The following is a 24,948-nucleotide window of genomic DNA, read 5'->3' on the forward strand; positions in this document are numbered from 1 at the left end:
TAAGCAAGATCACTAGTTAAATTTGGATCTTGAATTAAATTTTGCGTAATTTGTATGGATATCGCCTCGTTTTTGTCAAACATATTATGATAATGATTGTGATTTGTAAACATACCAGCAACATAATATCGATGTTTCAGTTTTTCACGAAACTATTAATATATATACTATTTTAAAATATTAATAGTTATAAATAGTTTTGATTTCTATAAAAATACACTCTATTGGTTTTACCCATAAGTTAATATTTGTCACCACCCCCCGACGCATACGCCGACTGACCGTGGTAAACTGGCGATTAGTGTAATAGAGCATAGTGATTACTGATTATTGAGTACGGACTACGCACGACTACCGACTATTCAGCATTCCAGTGTTAACTAGCTAACGGTTTATTAACATTTTATAAAATTAATTTTATGAATTTTTAAATAGTTTAATACTATATTATAACTTATTCATGATGTCATCAACAATGACTGGAGAAAAATGTGAAAATGAGACTAAGGTGAGTACCTACTAAATACTTACTACTTATTAGTTATTACTACTGTATTTGACTGCAGCCAATTGAACTTAATATGTTATAACTTTAATAATTTTAATAATTTATTTTGGTTCAGTCATGGTGTGTGGTATGGTTCACAGAGTCTAAAGAATATAGTGTAATTCCAACTAATTGGATTGTAAAAAATAATGAATCTCAAAGTGATCCCCCTTACTATGGCCCCCTTATAAGGTCACCAGTGACCATTTAAAAAAAGCCATAACTCCATCCCAGTCATGGGAAACTTATAGGGTGAAATTTGTTGGAGTCAATAAAACTTATGGTAAGTGCCTTCACTTATTCTTAAATGTTTGTGCTAAATTATTTTTAAATTATATTTAGGTATAAAAACATAATTTTCCTTTAACCAACACAGTTTATAATATTACATTTAACCAATCTGGATTTTAATAAAATGTAGAAATAATATTATACTGTTTACCCACCTACTATTTCAAAAACCCATGGAAATAAACATTTTTTTTTTTTGATATTCTAATATTTCTAATCAAAATAAAAGAGTTTTAAACAATTAATAATAATAGACTCAACGTTTGTTTTTATATTAAAAACAGGATTTAAGCATTCATTAATATCCTAAAAAAAAATAATATGTTTATATTACTCTGTAGGTTAACCTATCGAATAAATATGTGTGTGTAGTGTGTACATAATATTATTTTATTGTTTTATTTATGTTATAAATTATAAATTATAATACTGCACCTAACTACAAAACTATTTTTAATGTTAATCACATAAGATAAATTGATTATTATTTTTAGATAACTTCAACAAGGCATGGCATAAAAAAGTAGGTAAAAGAAAAATATTCTTCTACGGACACAAATGATTCGTCAAAAAATAAAAATAAAAGATTTCTTATGTGTCCTTCTGATGATACTGATGATGATGACAATGATGATGATAATGGTAATATTTTTTAAAGTTTTGTATCTAAAACTAACTATGTAGCATATTTATTAGGTTTTTTTAATTTTATTATTAATTAATATGCAGGTATCAATTTTAACATATTGCCATGTAAACAAGTAGTAAGTACTCCATCAGTTGCCCTGGAACCAATTAATTATGGAGCTTCTACCTCATCTATAATTAGTCAATTCTATGCAGAAAATAACGTGAACGTAGAACAAACTATGCTATATACCGAAATGCAGCCAAAAAGAGTTGAACAACTAGAATATCCTCAAAATCATTCATTCGCCGAGGTAATAATAACTATTACAATCTCAAATTATTCAATATCTAATATTGTAATATTTCTTAGGTACAATACATTTATTAGGTATAGAGGGTAATCAATTTAACATAAAATACTTATTAATTCAAAAACTATTAAAGTATATTAAAATATTTTTTTTATTATTTTACTCGGTACGAGTTATATGTCGCTTGGTATACAATTTGTTTTTTCTGTTGGCTACAGTAATTGTAAAATATCAATTAACTTAAGGAAAAATATCAATATTATCTATGTTTGTTCATGGTGTAAACTGTAATCACTTAAAATGGGGCTTACTGCATTCTCTTAATTTTAAGTTTGATCATCCTTTTTTAAAAATTATATAGTTTATACCAGCGTTTCCCAACCTTTTTCCCTCACGGCACACTAATCCCAACCCATATTTAGCCGCGGCACACTTGTCACTGACTTGTTTATGTATACACATTTTTTTATACTAGACTTTCATCATATTAATTAATAATTATTAATACCAAAGTATTTGTATATCAGTATAATATTTCTATCAAACATTTTAAAATGGTAGGATAGAAAAAATATTATTACAATTATCCTAAATATTTAATTTATTGAAATGGAAAAACAAGATACATTACAATTTTTATAAAAAACCTAATCTTAGTGAGAAATTTGGGACTGTTTTCTCTTCATTATTAGGTTCCTTCGTGGTCGAATGGTTGATAAGCACACCCTCATGTCGTCTTCCAAGTTCTTCAGTTGTGATCGATTTTTAGTTTTGATGGCATTCATTGAAGAGAATGCCGCTTCACAAATATAGGATGTAGAAAAAGGCAGTATCGCATTCATAGCTTTTCTTGAAATCTTGGGATACTCATGCAATAGGTTTATCCAAAAAGATGAGACATCTACATTTATTTTGATTTTTTTTAACTTTGACTCTCTCGCAATATCTTCAACTAATTTAGAGTACTGTAGCTTAAGACCACGGTCATTTTTTATATCAATCAATTCACTTTCTTCATCAGTGGTAAACAATGCAGTCTCATATGCTGAGTCAATGAAAGGATTTCTCACCCAGTCCATCGATGAGACATCCAAAGACGGAAAATACTTTTTTATATTTTCATAAAGCAAATGTAGACTTTTTAAAATTAAGTTTGTAAGATCTGAATTAACGTGACAGTTCTTGACAAGATCGAACATATCCCAATTTGTCTGTTTTTCAATTTTTGAAATCCATAGTAACAACTTCTGTTGAAAAGAACTGATCTTATCTGTAGATGTTAAAATGTTCTCTTGCTTTCCTTGCATGCTCTTGTTTAAGTAATTCAGTTTTTCAAATATATCTGCTAGAAAGGCTACTTTGGCACACCAGGAATCATCACTGAGAAAATCAGCATATTTTGATTCTTCACAAGTAAAAAACAATAGTAACTCTTCTCTAAGTTCATAAAATCTTTGTAGGACACGTCCACGAGATAGCCATCTTACTTCTGTGTGAAACAAAAGCTGTGTGTGCTCACTATCCATAGCAGAACACAATTGATTAAATAATCTTGATTTCAAAGGTTTACTTTTAATGAAGTTTACCATTTTGACAACAGTTTGCAATACTTCATTGAGCTCAGGCATCAAAGATTTAGCAACGAGAGCTTCTCTGTGTATGAAGCAGTGAGTGAAAATAATATCCGGGTTTTCTTTTTTAACTAATGCCAAAAAACCTGTTAAATGACCAATCATTGAAGGGCACCCATCTGTACAAACACTCAAACAAAACTTCCATGATATATTGGCAGTGGTAAAATAATTGTTAACCAAATTAAAAATGTCTTGTCCTCTTGTAGTTTCAGGAAGGTCTTTACAAAATAAAAATTGTTCTATCAACTCATTATCGCATATAAATCTTACGAATGTCATGACCTGAGGTTTTCCGGTTACATCTGTAGACTCATCTAATTGAAGGGCAAACAATTCAGCTACTTTAAGTTTTTCATTCACGTGCAATTCAACATCTTTAGACATGTCTTCAATACGCCTTTGGACAGTGTTATTAGATAGCGGAATTTTTCTAACTTCTTTTTCAAAATCTTCACCAAACAAAATTTTAACGATTTCACAGCATGCTGGTAAAATGGTTGACTCTGCTGTGTGTGAGATTTCATTTTTTTGCTATCAGTTCCGCGACAGCATAGCTAGCTTCCTGTGCCTTATCTGATACAGTTGAATGTTTTATAAACTTTGAAGCCTGTCTGTTTTGATCTGAGGCTAACCTTTTGAAAAAATCTAGAGGCTTTTCAGACGCAAAACCATGTTTTGTAAGCAGGTGCCTTTTTAGCTTACTTGGTACCATACTTTCATTAGATAATTTTTCACTACACATGAGGCATTGAGGTATAGGCATTTCTCCACCACTCGACGTGAAACCAAACGATAAATAGCTTTCGTGATATTGTCGGATAATATTTTTTGATCGTACGTTAGCATTTTTACTCGCGCTCACCTCAACATTAGGAGGATTGAAACTCGGACCAGGCAATTCCTCAACATCAACTCTATGAGCATTATAAGGATCAGGAAATTCTTCGCTTAATTTACGTTTCTTAATTAAAAAACGATCCATCGTGCGCTACACGTAGTACGAATGATAATCGTAAAGCGAAAAGAAAAATTTCCGTTAAAATAAAACACGGTAATAATAAATGTACTTCGTACGACTACAAACGACTAACTGACTAACATTTTAAATGAATTAATAAGAAATAGTGAACAATATCCCCGATAAGAGAATCGTTAAAACTATTTTAACCAATTACTGAAATTTTACGGAAACGTTTATTAATAGTCATGAAATTTCGCGGCACACCCAGATGGGCCTCGCGGCACACCAATGTGCCGCGGCACACCGGTTGGGAAACCCTGGTTTATACAGTAATAGTGAACACAATAATTAATACATTTAATTGTTAGCTTTTTAAATTTAAATTATAATTCTATGTTTTTTAAAATAATAATCATTCATTTATATCATTAAAATCTAAATTGAACTGTATGAAATAGCTAACACAACTAAGTAATTTATATTATTATTATTATTATTGTACAGGATACAAGTTGTTTTAATCCTGTATCACACGATTCACCTTTAAATTTCAATGGTAAATATAATAAATTATTCTTTGCATGTATACCTATACTTACACATTTCATAAAAACATTATTCAATATTTAGGAAATGATAGATGCTCATCTCAAGTTGATGAAAAATTAAATAAAATAATTTCGGAGCAAATAGGAATCAAATTATTGTTGAATCGCATCTTGTCTAAAATAGAAACTAACTCATTAGGTAATAGTCAAAAATCAATCAATTTGAATGAAAGTTTTGTATGCAAATTTCCTATGAACGATACTGAAGACTTTACATCAGTCCAAAACTGTATATTGAATGAATTTGATTTCAAATCTAAACTGGTAAATAAATATTAAAATTACAACTTAAATATTGTTAATTTAACTTTGATCATAGGAATATTTTATCAAAATCATTGGTGGAAACACTCCTAAAAACCATGTTACCAGAGTTATGTCTCAACTGTTTAGTGATAAGTATGGGATTGAGTGTACCTGGACAGGCCGTGGCAAAAACATTAGTACTAAAATTGGAGACTCAGATCTCATAAAGATAATGAAAAGTAATTTTAAACACATTTTATCATTTATTTAAAAAATATTTTAATCTATATATACATTATTATATACAAATCATTTTGGTAGCAAAATGTTTCCTAATTATGAACTATGAATGAACATAATAATGTAATGAGACATTATATGACTAATTTATTTCATTATCTTAGAGTCTATACAAGAAAGCTGTACTAACACTACCATCACTGATGCTGAATTTGAAAGGGTGGTATCAGAATGGTTGAGACACGCAAATACCAGATGTAGTAGACAAAAAATTTAATAATAAATTAAAAATTCTTCAGTTTGTTAAAATTTGATGTTTCAATAAAATTAATTATGTATGAATTAGAGTACAAAACTACAAAGTATATTTAATTTTAATTTTAAAAGGATGTTCAAACTTAAATAATAATTTTTCAATATTTTTAGTTTTCCATAAGTAATTTGGTATTATCTAATAATTAACAGATTTTTACTAATTGTAAAAGTTTTTTTTTTTAAATAAATATTATATTGACTTCACTGTTGGTTAGTTTTATGATAATTTTTATTGATCATTTTAGGCAAGTATTCTAAGGAAGGAAAAGGCTCTTGGTTCAATATCTGACCGCCACTTCCGAAGAATTGTTAATGAAAAGAAAAATGTATGCTTATCTTATACTACAACTAAACAAAATAATGAAATTACATCTAAAAACAAAACTTTAAATGAAAAGTCAAGTTCTTCAAATGTTGAGAATAATACATGTTCTTCAAATATTGATAATAGTATACACTTTGATAATGTTGATAATAATACCAACACCCATTCATCGATTCATCTACCAAATCACCCAAATCTACTTAATTCTTTGTCTGGCTTGGATACTGATGACAATAATGAAGTTATTATGGAAACTATAGGTATTTTGGACAAATTAAGATCGTGGGTAGTCAAGCATAATGTTTCACATAGATGTGTTAATAGTTTATTGCTTATTCTAAAAACTGAAGGGTTGTGTGTTCCGACTGATGTAAGAACATTAATGAAAACCCCTAAAGTACATGAAATACAAAATATATCTAATGGTTCTTATATTCACTTTGGAGTAGAAAACATGTTATTGCCAATTCTTGAAAAACATAATGCTCAAATAAATCTATCTAACCATATTTTAAAAATAGGTATAAATATTGATGGACTTCCAATAGCTAAAAGTTCTAAATCTCAAGTCTGGCCTATACTTCTATCAATATTAAATTTTAAAGAACTGCCTAACAAAGTTTTTCCTATAGGGATTTATCACGGATCCAAAAAACCTCTATCTATTGAAAAATTCCTCAAGCCTTTTATATCAGACTTAATGGTTGTATTATCTCAGGGTTTATTATTAAAGGAACTAAATTAAAAGTTGAAATTAGTAATATTGTGTGTGACGCGCCAGCAAAAGCCTTTTTATTAAATGTTAAAGGCCATAATGCCTATTTTGGATGTACAAGTTGTACAGAAGAAGGAACATACTTAAAACATCGTGTAGTTTTTTTAGGGTTAGACTCACCATTGCGCTCTGATAATACATTTAGAATGAATCATGATGAAGATTACCATAAAGGTGACTCTCCTTTAAAGTTATTACCAATAAACATAACTGAGACTGTATGCTTAGATTATATGCATTGTGTATGCCTAGGTGTTGTCAAGCGGTTGATTGAATTTTGGGTAAATGGAAATAAGAATGTTTGATTAACTGAAGAAAATAAACTAAGCATTAATAATGAGCTATTTATTTTGAGATCTTACATTCCTGCAGAATTTTGTCGATTACCCAGATCTCTTGATGATATTCATTTTTGGAAAGCCACTGAATTGAGGAATTTTGCTTTTTATTTTAGTATAATTGTACTTAAAGGAAAAATTAAAACAAAATTATACTCACACTTTTTATTACTAGTTTTTGCAATAAGAATTTTACTATGTTTAAATACATGTTATGAATACAATGCAATTGCTCTTAAATTTCTAAGACAATTTGTAATAGATTATGGTGTTTGTATGGTCAACATTATGTATCGTATAATGTTCATAGTCTTATACATCTACCTATGTTTACAAAAATTCATGGTCCCCTTGATAATTTTAGTTCCTTTCAATATGAAAATTATTTGCAAGAAATTAAAAAAACTGTAAAATGTGCAAGATATCCTTTGCAAGAAATATCCAATAGAATAAAAGAAAACAAAATATATACAACCAACATACTAACCATTGCCATAATGAAGTCCCTTATGTTTTTAATAAAGAAATAAAACACAATATTCCTAATCCTTTCTATGATATAACCGCCACAACTTTATCAAAATTAATTTTAAATTACTCAAATATAACCATTAATACTTCAAATGAAAAAGATAAATGCATTGTATTGTTAGATAACTCTCTTGTTTTTGTAGAACAAATAGTACAACCATTGAACCATGATGCATTTTTAATTGTGAAAAAATATTTAGAACCTAAAGAACTAACCGCTAAACCAATTTCATCGATTATAGTTGGTATGTACATTGTAAATACAAACAAAATTTCTGATATGTATTGTGTCAATATAGTTGATATAAAATATAAATGTTTAATTGCAAAATTCACAAATTATTCTGCAGTTATTATTAGTTTATGTCATATAGTTTGAAATTAACCTTTAAGTTGTATTATTTATGTAGTTGTGGTGTGTATATCTATTATACTAATAATACATAACTAATTTTAAAGCATGAATTTGTATATTGTATTTGTTTCATTATTTTAAGTCTTTAATAAAAATATGTAATATATTTTTTATATTTTATCACTGTTGAGTTGTAAAATTATTAATTATTGTATTGTATATTAATCAGATAAAATAAAACCATTTTTCATTATTTAAAATATTTACGTTTTTATATACTCACCTACCTACCTACTTACCTATATAGGTATTTAAATATATAAGGGGTATCAAATAAATTATTTATAAGAGTAATGTCCGTATACTATTTGATGTATCACGTCATAAGACAGTTTTAGACAACATGTCTTATGTTGATTAGAAAATAAAAGTAACTTAACTTAATTAAAAAATCAGTTACTTATTTAGTCATACTCGTACATGATTTCTATTTGCTTTAAATATCATCCATTATTCACTCATTGTTAATAAGATTAGGATAGCCGATAGGTAGTAACGCGTAGGATTTAGGGCCCCGTTTAGATAGGTACGTCGCTGTTCGAAGTTCGATACCCGCATATGGGTTTAGATATTTTATTATTTTTGTTTTCCAATTATTAGTACAGAGGTTTATTCATTGTTTCAATATGACGTTCTAATGATGTTTACAATGTAACCCAAATATAACTTTTTGTTATAAACACTATATTGCAGTTGCAGGTATGTTAGAAATTAACAGATTTAAAACGTTGATGATTAGGTTGCTAACACCGGACATTAGCAGTATCAGGGACATCACATAAACGCAAATTCAACACGCAAATTGATGTTGCATGTTGTATGGAAACACCTTGTATGTTTATAGTACACATTATTGCACAGTGGGTTAAGTATATATTTATTATTTTTGAATAAAATAACACATAGGTAGGCGCAGAAAAATGTTTTCGTCACAGGTTAGAATAGTTATTAGAAAACTTTACTTTGTGTTAAGTTAGGTTAACCTAGTCTTTTAGTATTAACCAACTTATTCACATTTTTATTTTATGTTTAAACTTTTAAATGGAAATTATAGATGACTTTTTGAAGTTTTTGAACCTATACCTTCATAAAAGGTTTTTAAAATTGTGAGTTGATTGTTGTTTTCTATAAATGATGAATCATCTGTACATGATTCTGGAGTTGAAGGTGAACCATGAGATGACATTTCTTCTGTATAGTATTGTGGTGTTGGGCGGCGTGAAGGTGTGGCTGTATACTCCAATAGATATGTCCGAGTTACATTTTGATAGTGGTTAGAAGTTAGAGATGGTGCGGCATTATGTGTTGATGGGATAGAAAGCAAATAATAAAAACATTTATTATCACATACATTTGTGTCATCTGTCAATGTATTAAGTAAGCCTCTACATAAAACTGTATTTATTATCGATTCGGCATAAAATTTGAATTGGATCCATTCTTCCTAACTTCTTGGTCACAGTAATGCCGATTGCTTCACACTCACTGACATCAGTAACAATTTGAGTTTTTAAAACAGCTGTGCATACTTTCATAAATTCTAATTGTGTATCGGCCATTTTAATTTTTTTTTTTAAATTTCAGGACGAATTGTCGAAGGTGTTGCAAATATGCCACTCTAAACAACCATGAATTAATATTTAATTGAACAATTTAATTTTATAAACAAAATGATAACGTAATTTAGTTAAAATTATTCTACTTAATTTGCAAATAGGTATATATCAAACTAACAGACTATTAATCATTATTTAAATAATATGAAATTATCTTACAAATATTTCATCAACATAAAAATATATTTGTAGTTTTTCTGATATTTTTTAGTTTCCTACAACAACAGATGAATGGCGTCAAGTGACTAAAGATTTTCAAGATAGATGGCAATTTGTTAATTGTGGAGGATCGATGGATGGCCAACACATACGTATTGTTCCACCACCAAAATCTGGATTAACATACTATAATTACAAAAATTTTAATAGTAACTAAAAAAGTTGTAACGTTAGATCTTTATCAGTGGTGTAAGTTAATGTGCGAAAACAATTTTAATACAATTATCGAAAATTTGCATACTCGTTGTAAACGTGTTAAGATAGCTGATAATTTTTTCTACTCTGTTAATGTAAACCAATCAACTATACTACTATAGTTTTATATTCTAATGATAATTATATAACATTATCTCATGTTGATCTTCATCGTTTGAAACAATTACAACATTGTATTGACTTGTATATTGTTGAAAAACAGAAAAAATTGGAATCATACCCAAAAACGTTTGATACAGCTTATACGTTAATTAAGTCTGACGTAAATGGGTTACCATCATCTTGTCAACGAAACGAATTTACAAATCAATATATTCAAAATTATGATTTCAGCTACAGTAATATACAAAGTGAAGATTGTTCATTTATGTACGAGTTATTACAATTTCATTTTAATTCATTGTCGAACATGATATTACAAGATTTAGTGATGTAATATAAAAAAAAGTTTCTTAATTTATTTTAATTTATCGTTCTTGTTAAAAAAAAAAATGTAAAATTAATACCACTTATATACTAACTTTCAATATTTTTATTTTTATTTATTTTTATTTTTATTTTAACCTATAAATGAATTATTATTATTTTTTTTTTTTATCTAAATAATAAAAAATAAATATAAATATAAAATTTTTTTTTTATTAAATAAATTAATCCAACATCATATCCTATTACATACATTTTATAAGTTTATTTTTTTTGGTTTGTGTCTGAGAAGCTTCTTGGCGGGATGTCGCATCATTTTGTCGAAAACAGATTGAATGAGCGTCACCATTTTTTGGCTGTAGTTAAATCATCCGGATGCTGTCCTGTTAAAGATATTTTGAGTGAGCATTCAGCATGCTTCCATCTAAAAAAGTTAGGTTAGGTTAAATTAATTTTATTATAAATATTTCACTTAAGTTAAATATATATATATTATTATTATTATTATTACCTATCTTGCAGAGCAACATTAGCAATTTTAGCACATTTATAATGTGCTATAGTCCAGTAATCTACAGCCGTATTGTCTACAGGTGTCTTAACCGTTAATGAACAATCATCCTTTTTTATATTCAAGGTGTTCTCTGCATCGGTTGGTATAGTTGGATCTCTTATTAAATCTAATATTTTGTCTGTATAACAAATAGCAGTGCTCTATAAAATAATAATTAAATTATATTTTTTTTTTTTTACTTTTTCGTAGTATGTCATAAATTTATATAACTCACCTTTTTCGTCTTTTTCGATACCGGTTTCTTCTCCGGTTTTACAGCTAACCTTTTCGATGTACCTTTTTTTTGAGATGTTGTTGCAATATTATCCTATAATTAAAATAGACGATAAGCTGATGACGGTTTACAAAATCAATTTTTCATAAAATATTTAATATTTTTTTTAAAAAAAAAAAAAAAAAAAAAATTGTCTTTTAATTAAAATAATTATATATTATATTATATTATATTATATATTATATTATATTGTGATAAAAAAGAAAAAAAAATGTTTTTTTTACTTACTTCGGAAAAGGAAAATACAACCGACTCCTCGTCATCGCTTTTAAATGAGTAGCAGGACATTTTTTCAAAATTAAATTAATTTTATTAAAAAAAGTCTAGATTGTAAAATCTGTTGAAGTATACTGAATATACTGTATCGATGAGTCTCTTATATATGTAACCACTTCTACTCCTCCTCTTAAGTCTAAAATAATCAGTTCAGCTAAAACACTAACTAGAATAAAATTTGAAAGGTACGTCTTTTCATAATCGAAAAAATAGAATGTAATAACAAGTGCGATTTGTATCTAAAAGAATGTAATTGACTTCTACATTTCAATGTCAGATTTGAAAGGTTATATAAAATTTAGCAAGGTACGTAAATTTAGCAAGGTAAGATTAAAATTAAATAATTGGTTATAGTAAACATGAAATATAAACGTACGTATATTTTGGAGACTACGCCGCCCAAATAGTTTAATATAAAAGCGGTTGTGATAGTATTAAGAATTAGACATAGTTAAGCCTCACTCACGCATAGACCGATGACATTGTTCTATACTTAACAATACATCGGGCTTGCTTTTATTATATTCATTGTCTCAGTGAATAAATAACTTTTAATTCAAACTTCATACACATACGACAAAGTGGACTTCGTCGTTAAATCGTGCTGAACCATCTTCACCAAGACCGTTCACTACAACTAGAAGCCAGTATATTTTTTTTCAAGCATCTCCACGCTAACATAAATGTAAGTACTATTACTTTACTACTATTAACTAGCTTTAAATTAAATATTTACTATTATCATGTAAAATTTAAGTTTTATTATTTGAATCGGTTGACTATTATAATTTTCCACTATAAAAAATGATTCCATTTAATAATGGTATATTACAATAATTTACCACAAATAGGTTCATTTAAATACATATGTAATTTGTATCAAAAATATAACATGTATTTGCGTTACATAAATAAATTATTTTAGTTTTTTTTTTTTTTTTTACACCACGTTAGAAAACGAATGAATATGTAATTTGTACCAGCCCTAAAATTGAGTATAGTACGAACATTTTGAATAGTTCAAAAAGATTAGTGAGTAGTACAACATTTAAAAGTATGTCATTTATAATAATAATATGTATAATTTTATATCTTCACATTTTTTTTTTTTTTTTTTTTAAAAAAAAAGTATTTTTTTCCAAACCACAGATACATCGTAAACAATATTTTGTGTTGTTACGTCTTATACACTTAATTATAGTTATTATTATTTTTTTATAATCAGCTTAGTTGTAGTAAATGTACGGTATATACACGGAATATATTCTGTGGTATATATATATATATATAAACAAAATATAGTTACTAGCTTTTTCTTACAGAGTTTAGTTGATATAAATAGTTATAAATTATGTTTTATTTTTTTTAAAAAAATAGTATAATATACTTAACAAGAATTTACTTATTTAATATATATATAGAGTTTGTTTTACTTATACATTTTTATAATTAAAGTATGATTGATTTTAATATTTTATGAATTATTGCTAAACAAAAATTTACTTATATATATATATATATATACATTTTATTATAATTATAATTTTAATAATGTGAACAATGTTACAAATTATAATTTTAGTAAGTACAGATTAGATAATGCCCCTTTTTAAATTTTATTTGGTGTGAATTATAAACTTGAAAAGTGGTACAAATTATTTTTTTTTTAGATGTGGTGTAAATGAGATATAGTTTTTACATTAGCTTTTTTATATTTAAAATAAAAAAATAAACGAATAAATATTTACCTATAATTTCAGTTTTTTTTTTTCAATAAAAAAAAAAAAATGGAATCTCCTCAAATCGTATACCTCCGATCTTTGATTGAAGAATTACATTTGAAAGTTTTAGAAAACGAAAAAAGTGTTGATTAAGATGAAGAAAGAAAAAAAAATAGTTATAAGAGCTTTAAATAAAAAAATTCATAATTTATATAAACAAAAATAATAAATCTAGTTGAAATAGACAAGTTAAGAAATGAAAAAAGAAACGTTTTAGATGATTATAATTTTTCTTATTATATTGGTGAAAAATGTAATCGACGTATACGTTATCGTTCCTCAATTTTGAATAATCAACTAGAAGATTTAATAATAAATTTGTTTAAATAAATCTACTTTTTTTTCTTTTTAACCTAATTTATATTTTTCTTTAATCTATTTTCCATTTTTTCTTTTTTATACATCTACTTATATAGAAGTCTTATTTTGTTCATAGTAGCTTATCCAAAACATAAAAAAAAAAATGTTTTTTTTAGAAAATGGATTTACTTAACCATATCTTAATTGAAATTCATCGATTGGATGAAGAAATCGATGATAATGATGAGAAGGAAGTACAAAGTAAGCATGAACAAAGAAAACACCATAATTTTAATCAAAAGAAAAATTAAAATATTAAGATATGAAAAATACTTAGCTAAAACACTTTTACAAGATATAAAAAAAATAAAAATCTTAAAAGAGAATATAATAAATTTGAGAAATGAAATATTGCTTGTTAATAAATATTATGATTTGTATGGTTATGTTAGATTTCGAAAACAGACGTTAGCTTATCATCTGCATAGCGATTATTGTACATTATTGGATCTAAATTTATTAACAGAATCTTTTTGTTTGAATCTAAAATGATTTTTTTTTTTAAAAAACTAAGTACTCATTGTTTATTTAAGAATTGTATTATTATTATTTTTTTAAAAATGTAAAACAAAAAAACATACATTTATATATATATATATAAATTTATGTGATTTTTATTATTTCAGTCTCATTATGAACAGAAATATAATAACAAAAAAACAGCGTATGAACACGATTGGAAGTGGACTTATTGAAATAGAAAAATTTAGAAAAGGTTCAAAAACTTTCATAATTAAGAACTGTGAAAATTATATAGATTACAATTATTTTTTAACTATATTTTACATGGGTTAATTTTAAAGTTAAGACAATCGTGTATTAACACGTCGATCAAATTTAATTTACACGTTGACGCTACTTACACACGTCCTATAACACATGATAAACAAGATGTGGCTTTTAAAACTTCGAATGTTTTAGCATGTAATTCATCCGATTTCGCTAGCTTGTTAAACACAAAGTTTGATAAAATACTAGCTGAGGAATCTGAATTTATTGCTAAAGGTTCAGGATGGACACTTGTTTCAATAGATGGGTTACAGTTGAGAATTAATTTAGTAAATAAATTCAAAGGAGGTACATATTTAGATTTACCTAAATTTATACGAGAAAAAAAGGCTATTATAAACGTTAAAAATAAAGATAAATACTGTTTTAAATATTCTATACTAACCAAATATGATAAGCGTTCTAATAAATCACGATTTAACCAAAAATATTTTGATTTTCTTGAAAAAAAGAGTGGGTTAGATTTTAAATGTATTGATTTCCCAACACCAATAAATCAAATTAAAAAATTTGAACGTTTAAATAATGTTTCAGTTAATGTTTATAGTTTAAATAATAAAGGTACTATTTTCCCTCTATTTATAAATAATAAAGAAGAAAAAAATCATTTTGATCTATTATTTTGTCAATAATCATAAAACATCGCATTATTGTTATATTAAAGATTTTTCAAGATTTATTAGAAGTCAGAAAACTAAAAATTGTTCTAAATTAATTATATGCAAGAGGTGTTTTACAACTTTTTTAAATAAACCATGTAAAAGTAAACTTTGGGGTGAAACAGGATTAACTGAACATAAAAAATGTGTAGTAAGAATAAATTAGGAAGACCGATAATGTTTGAAGGAGGAAAAGAAAATAAATTCATATTTTTTAAAAGTTATAAAAAAACTTCTAGAATACCATTTGTTATTTATGCTGACTTTGAATGTATTTTAAAACCTAAACAGACAAATGAATTCACTAAAATAGTAAAACTTATATCACACATTTACATGAAATTATGAGTTATGCATTTTATGTAAAAGTTGACTATAATATTATCACAGAAAAGTTAATGCAACAGTTTAAAATTCCAACAAACATAATAATTTATAGAGGTATTGATGCGGCAAAAAATTTTATGGAAAATATGATTGATATTTCAAAAAAAATAAATGATATTTATCAAATTAATGTACCAATGATTACGTTGACTGAAAAGGAGGAAAAAGAATTTCAAATAGCAAAGGTTTGTAAAATATGTTTATTATCTTTTGAAGAAAATGAATTATTTAAGTTAGAGATCACTGTCATATTACTGGTAAATATAGACAATGTATTTGTTTTAAATGTAATTTTTAAATAACCAACCCATCATTTGTTCCAATTTTTTTTCATAACTTATCTTACGATAGTCACTTTATAATTCGAGAACTTGGTTTTGATGATAAGAATATACATGTTATTCCAAATTCTGTAGAAAAATATATATCTTTTAGTAAAGAGGTTGCTCCGAGATTTAGTATAAAATTCGTTGATACATTCCGTTTTATGGCCTCCTCATTAAGCGAGCTTGCAAAAAATTTACTTGAAGATAAATCAAGTTTAAAGAAACTTTAAAATTATTTTCTAATAAAACATTTGATTTAGTCACACGAAAAGGGGTTTTCCCTTATGAGTATATTGATAGTTGGAGTAAATTAAACGAAACTCGATTACCTTCAAAATCTGCATTTTATAACTCTTTAAAAAATGAAGAAATTAATAATAATAATGATTATTCTCATGCTAAAAAAATTTGGAAAGTATTTAATATTAAAACTTTGGGTGAGTATAGTGATCTTTATTTGAAAACTGATGTCACCATACTAACGGATGTGTTCGAAAATTTTAGAGATTTATGTTTATCTACTCTTAGTCTAGATCCTGCTCATTATATGACTGCTCCAGGATTTGCTTTCGATTGTATGCTTAAATATACTAAGGTTAAATTAGAAAAATTGACTGATTATAACATGCTTTTATATTTTGAATCCTCAATCAGAGGGGGTATCTGTCAATCAGTTAAAAGATATGCTAAAGCAAACATACCAAACATTAAAGGTTTGAACTATAATCCTAATAAATCAATTTCATGGATTACATATCTTGATTGTGTAAATTTATATGGAAAGTCGATGTTAACTGAGCTACCTTTCAAAGATTTCGAATGGGTTGATGACTTGAACATAGATGTTACTAAAATTCCTGATGATTCAAAAGTCGGATATATATTAGAAGTTGATATTGATTATCCTGAATATTTATTACAGTATTACTGTATTACACTATAAAAATTTAAAACAAGCAATTGCTAATGGTCTTAAATTAGTAAAAATTCATCGAGCAATCAAATTTCACAGAGTAAATGGATGGCCTCATATATCGAACTATGTACGAGAATGAGGAGAGAAGCTAAAAACAGATTTGAAAAAGATTTTTGGAAGTTATTAATTAATAGCGTTTTTGGTAAATGTATGGAGAATGTTCGAACTAGAGTTCTTTAAAACTGGTTACATCAGATAAACAAGCAAATAAATTGATGATGAAAAATACTTTTAAAGATAGAACTATATACTCTGAAAATCTTATGGCTATTCACCAACATAAGGAAACTATCAAATTCGATAAAGCAATTTATGTAGGGTCTGCAATTTTAGATGTCTCGAAAACATTTATGTATGATTTTCATTATAATGTAATGAAAAATAAATATAATAATAAAATACGATTATTGTACTCGGATACAGATTCTTTGATTTATAATATTCGAACATTTAATTTTTTGATGATATTAGATATGATTTATTTCCGTATTTTGATACACCAAACTATCCAAAAGATCATTATTGTTTTAGCGAAAATCATAAAAATCAACCTGGTTATTTTAAAGATGAAATGGGAGGAAAAATTTTAAAAGAATTTGTTTCATTAAGACCGAAATTATATGCTTACAAGACTGAAAACAACGATGAGGTTAAAAAAGCTAAAGGTGTAAAAAAATATGTAATTAATCAACATATGTATTTTAAAAATTATATAGAAGTATTAAATGCGTACATAAACCATATCTCTCTTGATAATAAACAAACTTGTAGAAACATGAATTTTATTCAATCGAATAAACATGTTGTTCATTCTAAAACAATGAATAAGCTTGTCGTATGTGGTAACGATGATAAACGTTTTATAGCAAACGATGGGATTAATTCACTAGCATACGAACATTATAAATTAAAAAAATAATTATTCTAATATTCACTATGTTTAAGAAAATCGATATTAAGTATTTCTAATTTAAATTATTATTATCAGTAGGTGTTTTTTCCACGCTATCTAGTGATAATAATTATTCTAAATTAAATTATTATCATCAGTAGGTGTTTTTTCCACGCTATCTAGTGATAATAATTATTTCTAAAATTTAAATTATTATCATCAGTAGGTGTCGTTCAAAGTGAAAGGAAAACATTATATGAATAACTAAAATAATTTAATTTAATACTGTTTTTTTTTTTATTTTTATAAAAAGGTAAAATATATATAAAAAAAAATTTATTTAATAATATCTTTCGATAATATCCATGAATTATGACTGGAATCAAAACCCATCCATTTAACAAGCATTTTATCTTTAACTTTTTTTATAATACGTTCAATTAGAAATGAAGGGTGATACTGCATAACGTGTTAATGCCATTTTTAACAAAATCGATGTTATAGTCTTTTCTTACTGTAAAAATGGCGGGAAATCGAATGGTGCTATCGTTTCGTTCTTAACATCAATATTTTATTTATTATTCTCATTTTATAAATAGGGTTTTAGATCAAAACGTGTTACTTCCATGGTGGTTTTATTTCAAAATGTGGTACTTCCAATGTTATTGCAAAATGTGCTAAATCCTATGTAATTCATATGATTATATGAGAACAGCTTTTGTTATTTTTTTAAATGTGCTATTGCCATTATTATTACAAAACGTGTTAATTCCACATTTTAATCATTACGTGTTATTACCCACGGTGTTTCCTATACAAACTATCATTTTATTTTTTTCTCGTAACGTACTATTTCCAAGTACCTAAAGAATAAAATTACTATTTTTAAGACTTACTATATTTTAGTTTTTACGATTTCAATAATTTTAGTTTTATTTCTATACGTATTGATTGCATTATTTGATAAGTAAACAAGTTTGTAGTAAGCCGACGGAGTCGTCTCACTATTTTCTTTTCTATTTTAACTCATTTACATATACTACGAGGTTCTTCACATTTAAATATTTTATTATCATACTCGTAGCAATACGTAATTAAATTTGATGGCAATTTCCAAGAATCAAAGCGTATGGGAAAACACAGCCACAAACACTTTTTCTTGCCCTTTTGACAAACAAGCCATGCACATAAATCATAGATGCGCACGCCTTGGTATAATAGCACAACAACAAGTCCAATCCAGGGTTAAGTGTCTTGGGCGCAAAACCACTTTTGTAGCTACAATGACAACATTCTATAACACACCTTTTTGTCCATTTCCTAGTCTCTATCATGTACAACCAGGGGGTACAGAGAACATATAAATACAGGTCTCTGTCCGTCTTAATTTTTAGAATTAGTTTCACATTCACATAGAGCTAGTCTATGTCCAAATTTTAGATTAACTTTTTCTCGGGCAGCTACTTAACGTGCTGTCCTCAAATTCTTATACACTTGTTTTATTGTAACAAATTATAACTTTAATTTTAATAAACTCTTGTATTAACATTGTGTCTTTGTCTCACTTTTAAAACCCGTAATCTTTTCTCGACAACTTGATCCAACTGCAGATGTCAAGCACTCATTTATAAACGATAGTGAGAGATCACTACAAGTTGTACAAAACGATAACAAGAACTGTAATTCTATAAATAAAGTCGGTTTGTTATGATATCCATGTGAAAATGTCACTGTGACTGATTGTGTATTTATTATCAACGACTATAGTGAATATTAGTCATTATTAGTAGTTATAAGTGTTATATTATTATTCTTATTTTCAATAAATTAGTGATTCAATATGAAAAGAGCACAAAAAATGTGTAATGCTGTTCGACAAGTAAGACATATATTGTTAAATAACATTAATATCTTAATATATTTTAGTTATTCATATTTCATAATACAATAATTAAATATTAATCATAATAATTAGGTATTAGGTATTCACAATTATGAAATTATGTGAATGCAATATATATTACCTAGAACACCTTGGTACATATTTGTTTTTTATCTGAAAAACCAGATGCATAATGATATTTTATTCAAAGTAAATATTAAAACTAGGTATTCATAGTATAGGTACCTTATATCTATGCAAATTGATCTATTTAATGTTTTCTTTCCCTAGATTAATAAAACACCAACTGCTAGGCAGCTGTTTAAATCGAATCATCAAAATAGTGAAGATAACTACAGTTTCTATGTAAGAATTATTTCACTAAATATCCATTATACAATAATATATTTTCTTTAATAAAAAATAGTATTGTATTATTATTTTATTTGATATCTATATTTATATTAGAATAATATTAAAACTGAGCAAAATTCTTGAATGCATAATATAATGAAATGTATTTAATTTTCATGTTATTAAGATAATTTATTTTGTTGATTGTACCTATATAGAATAAAATAAAGTAACAGATTGGTTGGAAAATAATGAAACTGCATATAGATCAAACAGAGAAAGTATTCCAACACTGGTTACTAGTAACAACAAAGAAGTAATATATTTTTTTATTGAATATTGCATTATTAAATTAGTCTAAAATGTATACTATTTATTGTGATCCATTTATAATGTAAGTATAGACATTTTTAATAAACTCTTAAAGTAAAAATTATTAATTTTAAAAATTGAACAAAACTACTAGAAAATATAAATATTTTATAATATATTTGATATTTTTGATTTCTTAAATGTGACTATGTAATTCTACCTAATATAATTAAAATATTTAATAAAATAATGTACCTTTTTAAAAAGTTAAATTAAAATCTATTAACATATCTTTATAGTAAAGTAAAGTTACTTTTTATTAGGTTATAAAAACTAAGATTTTACTATAAATGTTTAATTAAATTAAAAAAAAAATAATAAATACATATTACACATAATTATTAACTTAGTATGTGTATTGTATATAATATTATAATAATATTAGTAATAAAATATACTCTTGGACAAAAAATATATATTAATGAATTGAATATAATTAAATATTACCTAGGTACTTAATCACCAAAAATAATAAAAAAAAAACATGAACGATTTACAATAATTATTGATAATAATAATATAATATAATATAATATAATTAATGATAGGTACCAAAATTATAAATACCTAATATTCATAGCATTGATATTATGTATTAATTTTTTTATTGGATCTTAGAAAGCCTAAATACATAATAACATATTATGCAAATATTATATAGTTAACAATATTTATAATAACAAAATACTTGGTTAATTTAAAAAATAAGTATATATACCTATAATTATTTATGTTATACTTATTATAATATGCTACAATTATTATCATTATTATTATTATTTATTTTTTTTTTTTATGTAGAAAAATATTGATTGTGACATAAATGGCATGGAGTGTGTATTTTTTGAAGATACTCTTGAACAATTGCCTAGTACACAATATATTGCATCAAACACTACCTCACCAGTCATTGTAATAGAAGTTCCTCCAGATAACCTACAAATAACTGAACTTCAAGTCAATACTCCTGCAAAGAATTCTTGTTTAAGTACAGATAATGAGTATTTAGAACCTGTTGTAGTGATTACCAGTGGAAGGAAAAGAAATAAAGTTAACGAAAGGAAATGTGCCCAAGGATTAAGACATCAACTTCCTAAAACATGGATAGTATGTTGTCCTCATAAAGACATTAGTTCAAGCAAGTGTAATGTTGCCTCATTAATTACAAGTGATATACAGTGCTTTAAAAATAATTTATGTCTTTTAAATAAAAAGATTGATCAAGACAAGTTTTTGTTGACTATGATGACCATCGAAAAGCCTAAAAGAAAAAATAGAGGCAAAGGTATTCGTCAAGAAAGGACTGTGGTTTCTTATTTTGTTCCTACTGAAAAAGGCCATCTCATACAAGTATGTTTAAATGCTTTTGTCGGAATAACATCAATAACACGTAGACGATTGAACATTCTTGCCTCAACATTTAAAAATACACATGCAAGTCCTAAAGAATCGAGGGGAGGTTTTCCGTTATCCAAAAAAATCAAGGCAGAAGAAGTTACTACATCTATTAAAAATCATATACTCAAATTCAAAAGTCGAAAGAGTCATTACTCCAGAAGCGACACTGGTCGAAGTTATTTACAGCCTGAACTATCAGTAAAAAAAATGTGGAGTCATTGGAAAAATAAAAGAACAACTCTACAACTACCTTTGGCATCTTTTAGTAAATATTATAAAGTATTTACAAAAAACTTCAACCTTAGTTTTGGACATCCGCGCCAGGATGTATGCTCATTTTGCACACAAAAATTATGTCAAAAAAAAACGAAAAAGATGATGATATTAAAGAAGTTTTACAGATTGAGTTAAAAGAACATAAAGCAAAATCAAAATATTTTTCTAAAATGATGTCAATTCAGTCAAATGATACAATACAGGTTAGTTTTGATATGATGCAAAACCAGCCTTTACCAAAGCTTAGCGTTTCAGAAACATTCTACAGCAGACAAGTTTGGCTATACAATTTAACATTTGTTATCAACTCTGAAAACGATCAAAGTAAAAATAATTGTTTTTTGTATACATGGTTAGAAACAGAGAGTGGTAGAGGTCCAAATGATATTGGATCGGCATTGATACATTTTTTAAATATTTTAGAAAATCGTTACAAAACTCAAACGAATCCACCAACAATTCTTAATTTATACTCTGACTCATGTGCAGGTCAAAATAAAAATCAGTATATTATGGCAACTCTTCTAAATTATATAAATTGTAAAGAAACATTTTTAAAAAAATTACCCATATATTTCCTGTGAGGGGGCATAGTTATATGCCTCCTGATAGGGTATTTGGGAGAATCGAAAAAGAATTAAGAAAAAGAGAAAATATTGTATCACCGTCTGAATATTATGCCATTTTTAATAATTTTTATCATGTGTTAGTTTATAATAAAGATTTTAAAGTTTATAATATTAAAGAAGCTTGTAAGTCAACAATAAAATCAAAAACCTTTAAAATGACAGAACAAAAAAGATTATTATATGAAAAAAATAAAAAAACTGTTGGTATATCAACAAATTATATGGGAGAATATGACAACTATATTAAGGTATTAAAAAGAAATTCCAAAATAGAAGCTATAAGTACATTGGCTATTCTAGATAAATGCAACCATGTTAAACCACCAAAACAAGATGATGTACGTAAACTAATGAAGTTTTTTAATGTTCCTATTGATGCAATTGATTTTTATAATGATATATTTGCGAATGTGGATGAAAAAGAAGATGCAGATGAAGAAATTAACGAAGATGGTGCTGTAAATTATTTTGAAGATTCCATGTATTAAAATGAACTTAAGGGAAGGCTACACCCACATTTATTTTTACTATTATTATTATACATATTAATTTTTTATTTTTAAATTTATTATGTTAAATTTTAACAATGTATTACCCATACAAAAGTTTGAAAGAGTTTGTTTTTTTTCATACAAGGATATTAGTATAAGTTATTCAAAGATAGGTCTTAACTCTCTCTCCCTAGTTACATTAAATAATAAATATACATACATACATATATATATATTTATAAATAATTCAAGGTAGGTACTATTTAAAGCAACACTGAATAAATTATAAGAAAATATTCAAATAATAATTATTTATTTAGAACATCTTTTAAATCATGATATATTATAAGATAGTACGTTTTGACAAAAATATTATGTTTTTTTTACAAACTGTGCTAAATCCGTTTTTCCCATCAAAACGTGTTATTGGAGGAAATAGTACGTTTTGATGTATTACACAATTTTGCTATTAGATTTAATATATTAATTAACAATAAAATTATACTTTTCATAATTAGAACTTATAATATGCATCATACTTTATGTAGGAGTTTAGTTTTTAAAACAGTAGATTGAATATTCAATATCTAGTAAAAGAAAACCTGAAATCTACTTTCTTGAAAAATTCAGTTTTTGGCAATAGCACGTTTTGCAGTATCACCCTTCAAATGTGTTCGGAAAATCGGTCAATTTAATTTCTTGCTCATAAAAACCACCTAGAATTATATTGTTTGATCCATCCTTTAGCTGATAAGTTATTGGTTCTGTATGTAAAATTTTTGTAACTGTGAAAATTTCTGTTGTCCATTCGGTGTATATCCTTTACTAAATATATGCTTATATTTTGATATTCTTACTTTATCATTAACTTTAAATTTTGGTTTATATAATGTTTTATTTGTTTGTATATTTGATTTGATTTTACTTGTATTTATTCTAGCTTCATATGGTGTACATTTAATTAATCTATGTTTTGTATGATTATAATTATAAATAATTTTTGATATTTTGTTATACCAATTCCATGTACCTGTTGCAGTAAAATGTTTGTATATATTATTTTTTAGAGTTTGTATAACACGTTCTCCAATTGAACACTTGATAACGCTATACGTACTATAATGTCTAATTTTATTTTTTTCATTAACTGTTGAAATTGATTATTATAAAATTCTGTACCATTATCTGTTTGTAATAATTTTGGATTAGCTTGTTTTAATATATTAAACATACCTTTTGTACATTCTTTTCCTGTTTTATTTTTCAATGATTCTACCCATACATATTTCGTGTATGTATCTATAACAACTAAAATATACTTAAAACCAAGATTTTGTTTAGAATGAGATTGCATATCCATTAAATCAGCTTGCCAAAGGTCATTTAAATCGTGTTATTATACTACGTCTTGGAAATACTTTTCTTGCAGGTCGATGTAGCTCATTAGCTAAACCCTCTAATGTAGACATTAAACTATAATATTCCTCTCACGTAATTCTTCTATAATAGATATGATTTCATTATTTACACCAGTATTACCAGCATTTTGGGACGATGTTAAAAGATTTAATCTAACAACTAATTCATTTGGATCATCATAATACACTA

At 26.2% G+C, this 24,948-nt stretch overlaps 1 long non-coding RNA gene and 2 pseudogenes across 1 annotated transcript; 2 read left to right on the top strand and 1 right to left on the bottom strand.

Moving 5' to 3' along the window:
- The first annotated feature begins 460 nt into the window (after positions 1–460).
- Positions 461–5,745, top strand: LOC126549985 (uncharacterized; annotated as a pseudogene).
- A 610-nt stretch (positions 5,746–6,355) lies between these two features.
- Positions 6,356–7,188, top strand: LOC114131163 (uncharacterized; annotated as a pseudogene).
- Positions 7,189–10,898: 3,710 nt separating this feature from the next.
- LOC126550452 (uncharacterized) lies at positions 10,899–11,546 on the bottom strand. The gene is made up of 3 exons (XR_007604539.1): positions 11,433–11,546; positions 11,156–11,358; positions 10,899–11,068 (listed from the first exon to the last, which is right to left on the bottom strand). It is a non-coding gene; the product is annotated as an uncharacterized LOC126550452 (long non-coding RNA).
- Between the last annotated feature and the right edge of the window lie 13,402 nt (positions 11,547–24,948).

Source organism: Aphis gossypii, chromosome 2 (assembly GCF_020184175.1).
Source record: "Aphis gossypii isolate Hap1 chromosome 2, ASM2018417v2, whole genome shotgun sequence".
Classification (NCBI taxonomy): Eukaryota; Metazoa; Arthropoda; class Insecta; order Hemiptera; family Aphididae; genus Aphis; species Aphis gossypii.